We start from the raw sequence: 16,081 nt of genomic DNA on the forward strand, positions 1-16,081 counted from the left end.
CTCAGTCTTTCAAATAGATGCAAGTAAAGCACAGCAGAAAATAAATAAAGTCAAAGACTAGCGGTCCTTTTATGGAACGCCAGGACTGCCATAATGAATTAATTAAATACACCATTAAATAATTAATTAAATGTGTCAATAATTAATTACAATTGGAATTAATTAATTAAATAAATAGGTATGACACATGTAATTAATTATTGACACATTTTATTAATTATTTATGTATTTCACATTTTAATTAATTGTTGCCACATTTAATTAATTATTTAATGGTGTATTTAATTAATTCGTTATGGCAGTCCTGGCGTTCCATATATCCTTTTGCTCTATTTTCACCTGTAAAGCAGGAGTTGGGTAGGCGGAGGTTTACCTTGGTGCAGGTGTGCCGCAGCGGTCAGTGGAAGGATACGGCAGTTTCTCTGTGAATTTCCCATTACGTGGTAGCGCACTCGGAGCTTGCTTGGAAGTTTAGGGGGTTTTTTCGCTGTAAAAAGATGTTTTCTTCCCACGCACAATGCTAATGGACGCTAATGTTTTTGTCACTTTTTATGGAATCAAACTTAAAGTAAGGTCAGTACTATTTATTTAATTAATTAATTCCAATTTTAATTAATTATTGCCACATTTAATTAATTATTTAATGGTGTATTTAATTAATTCATTATGGCAGTCCTGGCGTTCCATACTCTGAACAGCAAACCTCACATTTAATAGTAAAGCATTTAGCCTAACGTATCCATCCATGGCTCCTTGAACTCAACCTTTTGATTGAGTTCAACCTAAGATTTTTACATCCAAAAAGAATGTTATTTTACAGAAACACCATAAACTGAGGACTTTATTTCAAGCCGCCAGTTCGCTGATGAGCACACCTCGACTGAACCATCACACACAGAACCTCATTAGAAGAAGCAGCAGAGTGTTTAGTGTTCACTGTTTTCCGTTGCTTGTTCTCCTGCCCATTCTCTGCAAGTGGAAAGCCCCGCAGCCGACACAGTTGTACACCAGCGCCTGCTTACTGCAACAAAGAGAGACGGGACTCAACTGCAGTGTCATATTGTGTTTCAATACTGAGCACATCAGTCATAATATCATCTTTTAGTGTCACGTACCCAGATTTCTATTATTCTATTAGCACTTTACTTTTACCCTCACAAATCCCCCTGCTGCTGTTACTTTGTGCATTTGTTCCTGCAATGACCCAGTTTCAGGATCATTCATCTTTCATCACACAGGATAGATCAGCCTTTGTTAGCAGACAGTGCGTGCATGTGTGTGAGCGAGCACCTGGCTGAGTTTTTGACTGTAGCCTGTCCTGTGAAGACGCGGATGAAGACTCGAATGTAAAAGTCGACGCTGACGGACAGCAGGGGCTGGATGTATCGCTGGTACACTCCTGCCCTCTGGTCCAAACTGTGCAGGATGATACGCAGAGCCTGGAGTTCAAAGATGGAGAGAGGCACGTATTCAGCACTTTTTTTCTCTTGCTGTGAAAATCTGGAAAACATCTCGGATCTGTTTACAGGGATGTGAGGAAATTATGTTGGATAAGAAGTTTTATTCGGCTGCAGAGGGGTTTCTTTTTCATCAAATCAAATAGAATTTATGAGGTTTTTTTAATGATCCTTGCATTTATGTTCCATTACTGCCACTCACAGCTAGAGAAGGTGTGAATTCCACTACTGTGTGGAAAACTACTTGTGCTATATGCAGCATGAAATCAGATCATGATAGCACATGAGAAGGTGGGAAAAAGAAGAAAAGACCTTTATGAGAACACCACACATGTTCTGGCTGTGGTGCAAACATATTCACCAGTTGCTCTTTTCTTGTATTTCTGCCAAAGAAAATATTCAACACGAACGGCGTTGTCTACACGATGACTCTTTGGATGGTTGCCCAAGTATACTGTGTAATTTATTGTTATCCATCTGGATCCCACTGAGACAGCTGCATGTTTGACTTAGATGACTCGATAAGCCCTTCACCCTTATTTTAAAAAGCCACCTACAGTCTTCCTGTCTCATGTTTCCCTACAGGCAGGTAACAGTCGTGACTTTCACTCATCAAATAAGTGTAAAATTTATCCTTCTGCTTTTCAAACATGTAGAATTGTGTGGTATATAGAGATATTTTATGTCTTTTACTTTTTTCTGTATTTTTTGCATATATTTTGTTATTTTACTAATATTTAATTTCAATCCAATTCATTTTTATTTATATAGTGCCAAATCACAACAACAGTGTCCTTATATTATAAAGGTAAAGACCCTGCAATAATACAGAGAAAACTCACAAATCTGACAAAACATGAGAAAGCACTTAGTGATGGTGGGAAAGAAAAACTCCCTTTTAACAGGAAGAAACCTCCAGCAGAACCAGGCTCAGGGAGGGGCGGGGCCATCTGCTGTGACCCGTTGGGATGAGGGGAGGGAGACGAGACAAAGGCATACTGTGAACGTGATCCAAAGATTAATCAATTACTAATAATTAAACACATAATGAGTTTAGAAGAAACACCCAGTGGATCAGGGGAAGCACCGAGCAGCCAAGGCCTATTGCTGCATATATAAGGGAGGATTCGGGGTCACCTGATCCAACCCTAACTTTATCCCTTATCAAAAAGGAAAGTTTTAAGCCTAATCTTAAAGGTAGAGAGTGTTTGTCTCCCAAATCTCAACAGGAAAGGGAGCCACAAGTAAGCCTGCAGTCTGAGAGTGAAGTTATCTACTGGGGTGATACAGTACTCTGAGGTTTTTAAGATAAGATGGGGGATGATTATTAAAGATCTTTTATGTCCTGGATTTAACAGGGAGCCAGTGAAGAGAAGCCAAAATAGGAGAAATATGTTCTTCCTTTCTAGTCCCTGTCAGTACTCTCGCTGCATCATTTTGGATCAACTGAAGGCTTTTCAGGGAGTTTTCTAATTACATGTAATAAAACAGTCAATTCTGAGTCTCTCATCCCGAAACTGACTCCAACATCTTGGACTGCAGCTGGTGACGGCTGTCCCGGTGATCCGTTACTAGCCGGAGGTCCAACTTATACTGTACCTGAAGCAAGTGCAGGCTTGATGCCTTCAGGTTGAACAGAAAGTAGAGTCACCATCTGCGGTCCAAAATGGAGGAGCTGGAGATGATCCACAAGAAGAGGAACTTCTGGAGAGGTAGCCAATCATTGCTCTGCTATTTCTTTTCCCAAAGTGTGCACACTGAAGGATTATAACCTCAGACAATCGCAACAAGAATAAAATATCATTTGTTTTTGACGTCACGAAAACTCACTTGGCTAAATTGAACGTACGATTACTTACAGCGTCACCGTCTCACTCAGATACATTCTGCATGCTTACACACTAATGCAAACATGACTGTGCATGTACTGGAATGTGTCATTTTCACATTTCTGAGAGTGAGCCAGAGTGTGGAGAGTGTGTTTGTTTGTGTGTATACTCTGTATACTCACCATTTCATGACAATATTTGGCTTTGATGGAGACTGAACCGTATTTGCTGTAGCAAGTTTCTCCACTGTTTCCTGCCATCACCGCCATGTCTGTACAGGTTATACATAAAAGACCTGAGAGGGGGGGGAGAGAAGACGAGAAATCTAAAAGACTGAAATTTATAAACCTGCAGTGGCGGCTTAACCGTGTAGATTAGACATCATACATATACACAAAAAGAGACACACACACACACACACACACACACACACACACACACACACACACACACACTATTCTCTGCTTTGTGACAAACAAAGTGATTTTGACACTTAAAGTGGATCAAACCAAACAAGAATTATTTCACTAACAATCTCTCGCCCACTTCTGATCAGCTGCCAAACTGATTTTATGGTGAATTTTGAAAAGTAATCTGAATTCACTTCAGATGAAACGCAGTGTTGAAAACAGCTCCGTGTGGTGTCAGCTTCTACCTCCATTATTGGGCTACATACAACAGGCCATTAAGCTGGCAAGGAGCACTTGACCGAGCTCCTTAGTGTACGATCTTTACTTTAGAATATGAAGCACCTAGAGGTGGCTGTTGTTGTGATTTGTTGCTATAAAAATCACATTTAATTGAAACTTTCAGCCAGTTAACATTTAGTCTATCACACACATGCACCATGCTGTTGGCTTTTTAAAAGACTGCATACATGCATGTGTCAGCAGCCTCTGCACTAGTTGAATACTTGCAGTTACAACAGTGATCTGAAACTTTCCACATCCCTGACAGTGATGAAACCTAGAGGAGCTGCTACGGTGAACTACCCACCTCCTTCACTGACAGACTGAACGGCAGCATCCAGGAAAGAGGCCGGGCTACCGTAGGGATCCAGATCAATGACGTCATAGCGATCCTTCTTCGCTCGCATGTCATACACAGGGGTGGCTGTAGCTCAGGTGGCAGAGCAGGTCAGCCACTAATCAGAAGGTCGGTGGTTCGATCCCAGGCTGCATCCTGGCTGCATGCCAAATATCCTTGGGCAAGATACTAACCCCATGTTTGCCTACTGGTGGTGGTCAGAGGGCCCGGTGGCGCCTGTGTCCGGCAGCCTCGCCTCTGTCAGTGCGCCCCAGGGCAGCTGTGGCTACAATGTAGCTTGCTATCGCCAGTGTGTGAATGTGTGTGTGTGAATGGGTGAATGACTGAATGTAGTGTAAAGCGCTTTGGGGTCCTATGGACTAGAAAAGCGCTATACAAATGCAGGCCATTTACCATACATCAGCATGCTGTGTTTAAAACCCGGGAGAGAAATTTTTATTTATTTATTTTAAATGGTCAAAGGTCAAAAGTGAAGAACAATGAAACAAGAAGTATGGGGGGAAAGAAGATGGTACTGAACAGTGGAGCTGATAAAAGTGGGAAGTAAAGCAGAGGAAACATGCTGACTAGTCATACCTGGCATCTCTGCAGCTGGCGTGGAGCAGGTGGCTCACTCCGTTGTACTGGGCATTCCTGGCGATCAGAGCCGCCGCCTTAGCAGGGAAGATGTGAGTGAAGTTGGCCCCCCCACCTTCTTCAAATCCAACAAAAGTGGTATCAAACGTTTGTGCTGGTTTGTGCTGCAAAAATTTTCGTTTGTGCTGCCTCTGTTTTAAAGATATTAATGAAAATGTAAAGGTCAAAAGGTCAACCAGCCCCCCCACATTACCCAAATCAAACAAAATTGATGTTAAACGTTTGTGCTACGTTTGTGCTGGTTTGTGCTGCACAAATTTTTGTTTGTGCCGCTATTATTTTAAAGATATTAACAAAAATTTCTAGAGGTCAACCAGCCCCCCCATATTAATGGAATCAAACAAAATTGATGTCAAACGTTTGTGCTGGTTTGTGCTGCAAAAATGTTTGTTTGTGCTGCTAACATTTTAAATTTTTAATAAAATAACGTCTTGATGCGTGCTTAATCATCCAGGTAAGTCAATCCCAAAAGGTTGATTCTGTTCATCTGGACATTTTCAGTTGGAGAAACGTTTCGTCACTCATCCAAGTGACTTCTTCAGTCTCAGCTGACTGCAGGTTTCCCCAACCTTATAAACAGTACATTTGCATAGTGAAGGAAACTAGCGCCACTGAATGAACAATGTGCTGGGGGGTTAGTTCCATGATTGTTAGTATGCAAATTCTTATGACCATTGATCAATGACAACTAATCAAAGCCTACTGATCAATGGCCATGAGTACCATTCACAGAAAGTGGGGAATGGCTACAATCACAGCATTTTAGGATGGCGAAAGATGTACCCTTGGGCCCCCCTTCTCGATTCAGAGATGGTCAGCATCCTGACGGCCCAATGGACGAAGCTGTCTCTCAGTCTGCTGGTTCTGGCCCGGAGGCTCTTCAGTATCCTTCCTGATGGCAGCAAACTGAAGACGCTGTTGAAGAGATGAGTGGAGTCACCTGTAATGGAGAGGACCTTCCAGATGAGGCAGGTGCAGTAGATCTCCTGGGGAGATCTACTGGGGAGATCTACTGATTGTCATTTTTTCCTGCAGAACCCAGTGCAGGAGTCATACCATACAGTGATGCAGCTGGTGAGGATACTCTTAACTGTGCCTCTGTAAAAGGTGCTCATAATGGGGGTTGAATCTCTTGTGCTTCTCAGTTTGCAGAGGAAGTAGAGTCGCTGTTGGTCTTCTCCACATTCAGGGACAGGCTGTTGTTGCTGTACCACTCTACCAGATGGTTAACTTCACCCCTGTAGTAGATCTCATCGTGGGTCAGCAGAGTGAAGAGAAGGGGGCTCAACACACATCCTTGGGGAGCCCTCGTATTCAGTGTTCTTGGGCTGGAGGTGTTGCTGTCGACCCGTACTGTCTGCTGTCTTCCTGTCAAGAAATCTAGCAGCCCGTTATACAGCAAGGTGCTGATCCCCAGCAGATCCAGTTTGTGAATGAGTTGCTGGGGAATGATGGTGTTGAATGCTGAACTGAAGTCTATGAACAGCACTCTGACATATGAGTCTCTAGTGTTCAGATGTGTGAGGGCTGAGTGAGGGGCAGTTGAAATTCCATCATCGGTTGAGCGTTTTGACCGGTATGCGAACTGAAATGGATCCAGGTTGGGGGAAAGCGATAATTTGATTTGATGCATGACTAACCGTTCAAAGCACTTAACTTAATAATGATGGAGGTGAGTTTGACAGGACGATAGTCCTTAAAGCAGGAGATAGATGACTTCTTGGGTACACTAATGATGGTTGAGGCTTTGAGGCATGTGGGAACGACGGCCTGACCCTAGTGATGTGTTAAAGATGTCTGTGAAGACATTTGTGAGTTCCACAGCATAGTCCGTCAGTGCTCGTCCAAGGATGTTATCAGCACCTGGAGCTTTGCGTGTACTGATTTTGGCAAGGGATCTCCACACACTGTCTGGGGATTGTGTCACCACGGTCTGTAGAGTGGGCTTGTAGTCTGTAATGGTTTGTATTCCTTGCCACTGCCCATATGGAAAAGAAATAGTAAAAACATATATGATTTACTCATGAAAGTGGCCACTTTCATGAGTAAATCATATATAAATCATATAAGGCTTACATGATTTACTCATGAAAGTGGCCACTTTCTCATTACTTTCATATTTTTTTTTAGTAAGTATACAAAACATACAAGTTTCATTGTATAATTTTTCAAGGGATCTTATATATGTTTTCACTCTTGTATTCTTTTCATACAAGTTTCATACAAGACAGATAAAAACGTTATAAGATTTATATATATCTTTTCCATATGGGTGCCTCCAAGTATCTCTGCTGTCGCTGAAGCTTTGCTGTAGCTGATGCCACGTGACAGGTTTGCCCTTGCTGTTCTTAGACTCTCCTAATTCCTGGCTCTGAAGGCTTGCATTTCTGATTGGCCCGGACAGTGATAGTCCTGGTCTCTGTGACATCATCGATGCATTTTGGGATGTAGGCAGTGACAGTTTCTGTATATTCCTGAAAGTCTGTGGTGTTGTCGTGTGTGGCAGCCTGTGGTGGAAAAGCAGTGCCTCTGAGGACCCTTCTGGCCACACCTGTACCTGCTTACGAACTGGTTTGGTGACTTTGACCAGGGGCCTGTGGGAACCCATGGCACACCTAGATTTCTGCCTGTACTGACCCTTATGCAAAATAGGTGGAATTAAGACACAGTTCCAAAAGCAAACACAACTGATCAGTGCTGAGAGTGGTCCTGTTGCTGAGGTTGGGATGATCCTGTAATCTCTTATGAACGACCTCCAACGCCTCTATGACTGGGATGCAAGTGAAGACAGATGTAACATCTCTCTCTCTCACTGTACATGTACTGTTTATAAAATTAGGGAAACATAACCTGCACAAACAAAATAATTTGCAGGACAAATGGTTGACATCAATTTTGTTCGATTTGAAGAAGGTAGGGGGGCCAACTTCACTCACGTGTGTTTATAAGGTTGGGGAAACCTGCAGTCAGCTGAGACTGAAGAAGTCACTTGGATGAGTGACGAAACATTTCTCCAACTGAAAATGTCCAGATGAACAGAATCAACCTTTTGGGATTGACTTACCTGGATGATTAAGCACGCATCAAGACGTTATTTTATTAAAAATTTAAAATGTTAGCAGCACAAACAAACATTTTTGCAGCACAAACCAGCACAAACATTTGACATCAATTTTGTTTGATTCCATTAATATGGGGGGGCTGGTTGACCTCTAGAAATTTTTGTTAATATCTTTAAAATAATAGCGGCACAAACAAACATTTGTGCAGCACAAACCAGCACAAACGTAGCACAACTGATTGACACCAATTTTGTTTGATTCCATTTATATGGGGGGGCTGGTTGACCTTTGATGACCTCTAGAAATTTTTATTAATATCTTTAAAATGATAGCAGCACAAACGAAAGTTTTTGCAGCACAAACGTAGCACAAACGTTTGACATCAATTTTGTTTGATTTGGGTAATGTGGGGGGGCTGGTTGACCTTTTGACCTTTACATTTTCATTAATATCTTTAAAACAGAAGCAGCACAAATGAAAATTTTTGCAGCACAAACCAGCACAAACGTAGCACAGTTGATTGACACCCATTTTGTTTGATTTAATTAATGTGGGGGGGCTGGTTGACCTCTGATGACCTCTAGAAATTTTTATTAATATCTTTAAAATGATAGTAGCACAAACGTAGCACAAACGTTTGATACCACTTTTGTTGGATTTGAAGAAGGTGGGGGGGCCAACTTCACTCACATGCAGGGAAGTCGTTGGCAGTGACGCTCTGCAGGCCTGGGACCTCCAGAGCAAAACGCACCGAGCGCAAACCAGATGCTGCTAGGCCCTCCAGGACACGCAGACCACGCTGACACAAAAGGTTTGGGGAAACACACTTAACGTTCCACAAAGACACACACATGCACTCTTTGGCCTCTTGGCAGCAACAGAAACAAGCCCTGAAAACGAAAATTACACATTGCTGGCCAAAAATTACGAGCTCTTTAATCAAAGAGTTGCTTTACGTTTTTGAATATACACCACATCTTCCAGATATATGGTGTAGTAGTCTCTGATATAATTCAGGTGTTCCTATCACTTCCATGGCCACAGGTGTATAAAAACAAGCAAATTTGTGGGAACAGTTTGGGGATGGCCCCTTCCTGTTCCAGCATGACTGCACATCAGTGCACAAAGCAAAGTCCATAAAGACACGGATGAGCGAGTTTGGTTTGGAATAACTTGACTGGCTTTCACAGAACCCTGACCTCAACTCGACAGAACACCTTCGGGATGAATTAGAGTGGAGACTGTTAGCCAGGGCTTCTCATCCAATATCTGTGTCTCACCTCACAATACACTTCTACAAGAATGCTCAAAAATTCCCATAAACACTCCTAAACCTTGAGTAAGATTTTCCCACAAGAGAGCAAGTTTACAGTTACAACTACATTTACTCTCATTTCGCTTCATTTTGGTCTCCAATAACTCGATAATAACAATAAAAAAAAGAATCCAACTCTTTAACAACAACATTCTTCACTGAGCTCATGATTGATCATCGACTCTGCAAAAGAATGCAAAGACTGACTGGAAGACACAGAAACAGTGCTGAGGAGGATTTTATGTTTACTTGTGTGGAACAACTCTTTATTTTTCTCAGGTCAATTCACAACTGCTGGAACAGAAAATGTGAAAACGTTGCTCCCTCTGTGTACATATTCCCTCAAAAAAACATTTTCATTTTGAAGCTGGTCGCTGCTCTCATGTTTTTCCTTCCTTATTGAGAATTAATCAACTCAAAGTGAAACTGAAACTAATTAAAAAATGTGAGAGCTGTATTCAGGGAAAGCTGGGATCACCAGCAACTGTTCTAATTAACAAAACAAAGACAAAAACCTTCAGTCTAATGACACTAATGAGATTATATCAACTTCATGACATGTTTTGAAGTTTCTTGAAAATGATCCAATTGCCTCTCGACTACTTGTGGCCCCCAAAGTGTGAAATTGGCCTCTATCGAAGGATTTTCCACTGGAACCAGTGCATATGATTTTAGCATGGGAGCTCCCTCTGGGCAGTAATAATACCTGGCTTTTAGATACAGAACCATTCACATAGAAATACAAGTACACCACTTGTTCTGCCTTGTTCATGTTCATTATCATCCTAAAGTCTTCAGATGGTATTTAATTTAACTTCCACACGTGAATAAATCAGGCTCTGGATCGTACGCATGAACAAAACCTTCTAAACTAGAAGCTGGATACATGTACCATTAAAATCCTGCATTTGTATTCATACATAGCAATAAAAGCCTGTTGGTGTGCCACTGCACTAAAAAATACATAAATAAATCACTCTTACATACCTCACATCTCTCCCCCGCAGCTGCCGTTACAGCTGGCTCCTCTGATCCGTTTTTCTCCTCCGTCTGTGCCTCGGCCTCGTTTGTCTCCTCTGACAGAGAGACCACCACCCTCTCCTGTTCGCCTGGCAACACCACCTTCACCCCTCGCTGAGCCAGCAGCTCTCTCGCAAACTCTGTGATCACAGCACATCTGGAAAGAAGAAAGGGAATGTTTACTTATAAACGCACACGTGAGAGAAAAATGAGAACGGGGTCCAGGCAGAGCAGTAACTCTCAGGACTTTCTCTCTCCTTCAGACACATCTCCTGTGACACGGGAGATGTGTCCACACAGATGAAAGACCAATAAGAAAATTAGAGAGAGAAAAAAAATCACAAATCCTGCTCTGTAGTTTTTGATTGATTGATTGAATCTTTATTTTGAACATGTTGAAAAAGTATAAAAAAAAAAATAGAATTAAAAGAGACAAATGAACAAAGCAAACAAAAGGAAAACGAGCAACCACAACTCCAAATAACGTCCATGTTCAAAAAGGAGCAGGAAGAAGCATAAGCTTATTTAATCCCACCCCTTTTCCACTATCTAGTATCAATAGACTACAGAAATACCTCCTTGCAATTACATTATATGTTATGTTTGATGGTAGATAGGGGGCAGGGTTTAATAAGAATATTTTCTTCTTCCTGCTCCTTTTCACACATGGTTGTTGTGTTTTGTTGATAGAAGATGTGGTTGTTTTGTTTGATTTGTAGTACCAAGTGTGAAATAAATAAAAATGAAATGAAATGAAATGAAATGTGTAATTTTTTTTTTTTTTTTTTTTTTAAATATATACACATATATGTTTCTATCTATCCATACATACGTATATACACACATACGCACATATACACATTTTCAATAACCCCATTAACACCTCAAGGATACACAGCCTACAATTATATATATATATCCATACCAACAAACCCGTGCATGCACACACACATGAAAATATTAGACAAGAACACCCTATCAAATCTCTACCTTTTCCCTGTACCCTGTAAAAACCATATCCTTAAACCGCTTTTTAAACTGCGCCATGCTTGGACATTGCTTCATATCTTTACTTAGTCTGTTCCACAGCTTCACTCCACACACAGAGATGCAAAAACTTTTTAATGTTGTACGGATACGAGGATGTTTTAAATTTAATTCCCCCCTCAAATTGTATCCCCGTTCCCTTTTAGAAAACATTTTTAGAATATTGTCAGGAAGCAGGTTATTTATTGCTTTATATATAATTTGTGCTGTGAGAAAATGAACCAGATCTGTGAATTTTAGAATTTTTGATTTTAAGAATAGTGGATTTGTATGATCTCTGTAACCAGTTTTATGGATTATCCTTATGGCCCTTTTTTGTAATATAAAGACTGATGATAGCGAACATTTGTAAGTATTGCCCCAAACCTCTGCACAGTAATTCAAATACGGTCCAATCAGGGAACAATAGAGAATGTGGAGTGATTTGTGGTCCAGAATGTGTTTTACTTTACTCAAGATTGAGACACTTCTTGAAATTTTGTTATGTATATGATTTATATGAGACTTCCAGTTTAATTTATCATCTATAATCACACCAAGAAACTTATGTTCAAGTACTCTTTCAATTTCCACACCATCTACATGAATCTGCACTTGTGCATTTCTAAGGGAATTCCCAAATAAGATAATTTTAGTTTTACTTAGATTTAGCGATAGTTTGTTCCTGTTAAACCATTTTTTAATTTTGCACATTTCTGAAGTAATTGTATCCAGCAGCTCCTTTAGATTCCCCCCAGAACAAAAAATATTTGTGTCATCTGCAAATAATACTAATTTTAATATATCAGATGCCTTACAAATATCATTTATATAAATAATAAATCATTTTGGACCCAGTACAGAGCCTTGTGGAACACCACAAGCAATGTCCAAGCATGATGAGGAATGGACATCCAGCTTCACAAATTGTTTCCGGTCACTTAAATAATTTTTCACCCATTGCAGTACAACCCCCCTAATCCCATACCGTTCCAGTTTATTAATTAATATGTGATGATTGATTGTGTCGAATGCTTTCTTGAGATCCAGAAATACTCCAGCTGCATACTGTTTCTGATCTATAGCATTCGTAATCTCCTCAATTGATTCGATTAATGCCAGAGATGTTGATCTTTTTGATCTGAATCCATATTGACTGTCAGAGAGTAATTTATATTTATCTAAGAATTTGTCTAATCGTTTATTAAACAGGTTTTCTAGGATTTTGGAGAATTGTGGTAGTAAAGAAACAGGCCTGTAATTTGTGAAGTGGCGTCTATCCCCGGTTTTATACAGCGGCACAACTTTAGCTATTTTCATTTTGTTTGGCACTTTTCCCGTCTGAAATGATAAGTTGCAAATATATGTTAGAGGTCCTACAATTCCTTCAATGACCTTCTTGACGATTTTCATGTCAATATCATTACAATCAGTAGATGTTTTATATTTACACATGTGTACAATGTCAATTATTTCTTTTTCCTCCACTGATGTGAGGAACATTGAGTTAGGGTTCCTATCAATCAGGTTTTCACTACATTCTACTGATGGCAGTGACTCAGGAATTTGTTCTGCCAGTTTTGGTCCAATATTTACAAAATAATGATTAAAGCTGTTGACCTTATCAGCAGTGTTTTCCATAATATTGCCATTATCGATAAAGTATTGTGGATAACTTTGTTGTCCAGAATTATTTTTAATGATACCGTTTAAAACATCCCATATTCCTTTCATATTATGTTTATTGTTGTTCAATATTTTACTATAATACTCCTTTCTACATACACGTATAATATTGGTCAATTTATTTTTGTATTTTTTATATTTATTTTCAGCATCTTTTGTTCTTTGTTTTAGGTATTCCCTATAGAGTGTATTTTTCTTTTTACATGCATTTTGTAAACCCTTAGTGAGCCATGGTCTATCTGAATATTTGTGCTTTCTGTTGTATTTTATTGTTGGACAGTTTTTATCGTACAACTCCATGAATATTCTTAAAAATATGCCATATGCAATATCAATATCAGCTTCTTTGTACACATTGTCCCAGTCCTGATTTAATAGATCGTTCTTAAATGCAGTCATCGTTTCTTCCGTCCTTACACGTCTGTATCTCAGTTGTTCTTCATGCTGATTTTTCTTATAATTAGTGTCATAAACTGCAAAAACTGGTAGGTGATCACTGATGTCATTAATTAATAATCCGCTCACAATGTTGTTTTCCATATTGTTAGTGAAAATATTGTCAAGTAAGGTGGCACAATGTGGTGTAATTCTGCTAGGCCTGGTTATTTTAGGATGTAAACTCAAACTGTACATAGTGTTTAGGAATTCGTCGGTCATTTTATGCTTTTTTGGATTCAACAGGTCAATATTAAAATCACCACAGATAAACATAACTTTTTGATTTGTTTTAGAGAATATTTCCTCTATGAAGTCATTAAATACTTGAATACTAGAGCCAGGTGTTCTATATATACAGCTAATTATTACATTTTTTTCTTTTTCCTTATAAATTTCAATTGTTATACATTCTAGTAAATTATCAATTACAGTTGTCATACTTTCTACCACCTTGTAGTTTAGGTTTTTATCCACATACACAGCTACTCCCCCTCCACTCTTGTTCCTTCTATTTACAAAATTCACTTCATATCCCTCCAGTCCAAAGTCGATTCCTTTCTCCGCATTGATCCATGTTTCAGAAATGGCAATAATTCCAAATGGATTTGTCAACTCATTTAGATATTCCTTTATATTGTTGAAGTTGGCATACAGACTTCTGCTGTTAAAATGGATTATTGATAATTTATTTTCCGTGTTGATGGTGTGCTTAAACTGTTCATCAGTGAAGTTTCTTGTAGTTGTGGCTCGATCTTTCCAAAGATGCTCAAACAAGGTTGTCAAACAGCAACTGAGTGATGAGTTTTCTATGTAAAGAGAGCAGCCATGTCCTGCTGAAGGTTTTAGGTTTTCGGTCTTGAGTGTTGCTCTGAAGTGTTCGTCTCTCAAAACTACCTTGCAAAAAGACAAATTTAATGAATCTAGATGGTTTCTTGAGAACAAAGAGCAGGTCTCGATTGTGCCACTTTGTGGCCAGTAGTAAAAAATATACGTTATGGTACGTTTTTTTGTTTTGTTTTTTGTTTTAATGGCAAGTTCTTAAAAATTCATCCTGTAAAAAAGAAAGGTCAACAAAGCTCAGGAAGTTTGCTGATTGTTTAACAATGCAAATACTTTTGAGGCCACTGTAGAAGCGATTTTTAACAATCTTCTCCCTGACCAGGGAAAGTCACCAGCATTTCAGGGGTTTTTGTGACTTTTTTTTTGCCTGTCCCGTTTGGCTCTTTTGCCATCAGAATTATTGTCTAAAGGCAAAGAAAGATGCCCAACGGATTTACTTTACCAAACTGACCATCCCAGCCTTGCCGTAATGGTCCATTTGATTCACCTTTTATTCTTTATTTTATTTTCACTTGCTGAATACGGGACAGACTTGACTGGGGGAAAGAGGGGGAGAAAGAAAGAGGGAAAGAGAAAACAGCTGAGAAGAGGGACGGGGGAGAAGGGCAAAAAACAAAAACCAACAGAATAAGCAGAGAAGAAAAAAAAAATTCATATATCGACCACCTGGATCACCTGTTGAGAAAGAAAAAAGAAAGCAAGCAGAAGAGAACAAGAGTAATAGAATAAACAACATCACAATGATATATGGGAATATGACAGTAAATACTAAATGTTAAACATTATTGTGCAGCACATAAGATCAACAGAACACAGTGTGCTTTGAGGTAGGAGCCAAAAAGGGTGTAGTTTGTGGGTGTGATCACCCGTGTGTACACCTGTGAGCATGGACGCGCTTGTTTTTTTAAAAGGTTCCTTCATGTAATGATCTGCTAGAGGGTGTGGGGGGGCCACAGCCCCGTCCTCCAGGGAATGAGCAGTGACTTTGTGACTTTTTTCTATTAATTAACACACTTTTGTTAATGAAATGACAGGAAAAGCAGATTATTACTGTACATAAAGGATGGATGAAGCCACAGGGACGTCACCGTCTGATGAAAGTGAAATCCTGCCCCGAGGCAGGCCACTTCAGCACCGGGACTCTTCTACTACCATGTTAAATGATGCAGTCAGTGTTCACGTTTTCCCAAACAGAATTGCATATTATGAACAGTTTTCCACTTTGGCTCAGCCCATTTTAAATGGGCTTTTGCCCCTAAAACGACAGTGTTTCTGGAGCATGTTCATCCCATGATTTAACCGCCAGCAGCTAGCCCACTGACACTGATTTCTGGAAGTCTTCCTGACCCCACGCAATGGTTTCCATAAAAGAAACATGCCTGTTTCTAATGCAGTGCTGCCTGAGGGCATCCAGTAATGATTTATGGCCTTGTCCAGTCCGCACAGAGATTTCTGTAATTTTACAGATTTTTTGGATTTTGATTTTTCTCAGATTGGTGAACCTGTGGCCAACTTTATTTCTGACAAACTGTCTCTCTAAGATACTTTTTTGATTCTCCTTCATGTTACTGACCTGTTGCCAAATAACCTAATTAGTTGAAAAATTTTTGTCCCAGTGACCCTTTATAGTATCACTTACTTTTTCAGCCTTTTATTCCCCACAGCCCAACATTTAAGACGTGCAATTGCCATTAAATTCAAAATGAGCAAATAATTTAATAAAAT

General features: G+C 39.7%; 1 pseudogene across 1 annotated transcript in view; it reads right to left on the reverse strand.

Annotated features, from left to right (window-relative positions):
• Nucleotides 1–933: 933 nt before the first annotated feature.
• Nucleotides 934–16,081, reverse strand: part of LOC146667453 (tRNA (guanine(26)-N(2))-dimethyltransferase-like) — a 62,211-nt pseudogene continuing 47,063 nt past the window's right edge. Inside the window, exons 4-10 of the transcript XR_014911930.1 lie at nucleotides 10,334–10,523; nucleotides 8,733–8,830; nucleotides 4,893–4,999; nucleotides 4,283–4,399; nucleotides 3,469–3,581; nucleotides 1,291–1,439; nucleotides 934–1,021 (exon numbers count right to left, since the gene is read on the reverse strand). The product of XR_014911930.1 is annotated as a tRNA (guanine(26)-N(2))-dimethyltransferase-like (transcript). The remainder of the gene's footprint in view (nucleotides 1,022–1,290; nucleotides 1,440–3,468; nucleotides 3,582–4,282; nucleotides 4,400–4,892; nucleotides 5,000–8,732; nucleotides 8,831–10,333; nucleotides 10,524–16,081) is intronic.

The sequence above is a fragment of the Rhamphochromis longiceps genome, linkage group LG6 (assembly GCF_057381845.1).
Source record: "Rhamphochromis longiceps isolate RC_006_pf linkage group LG6, R_longiceps_female_GT1.1, whole genome shotgun sequence".
NCBI classification, from domain to species: Eukaryota; Metazoa; Chordata; class Actinopteri; order Cichliformes; family Cichlidae; genus Rhamphochromis; species Rhamphochromis longiceps.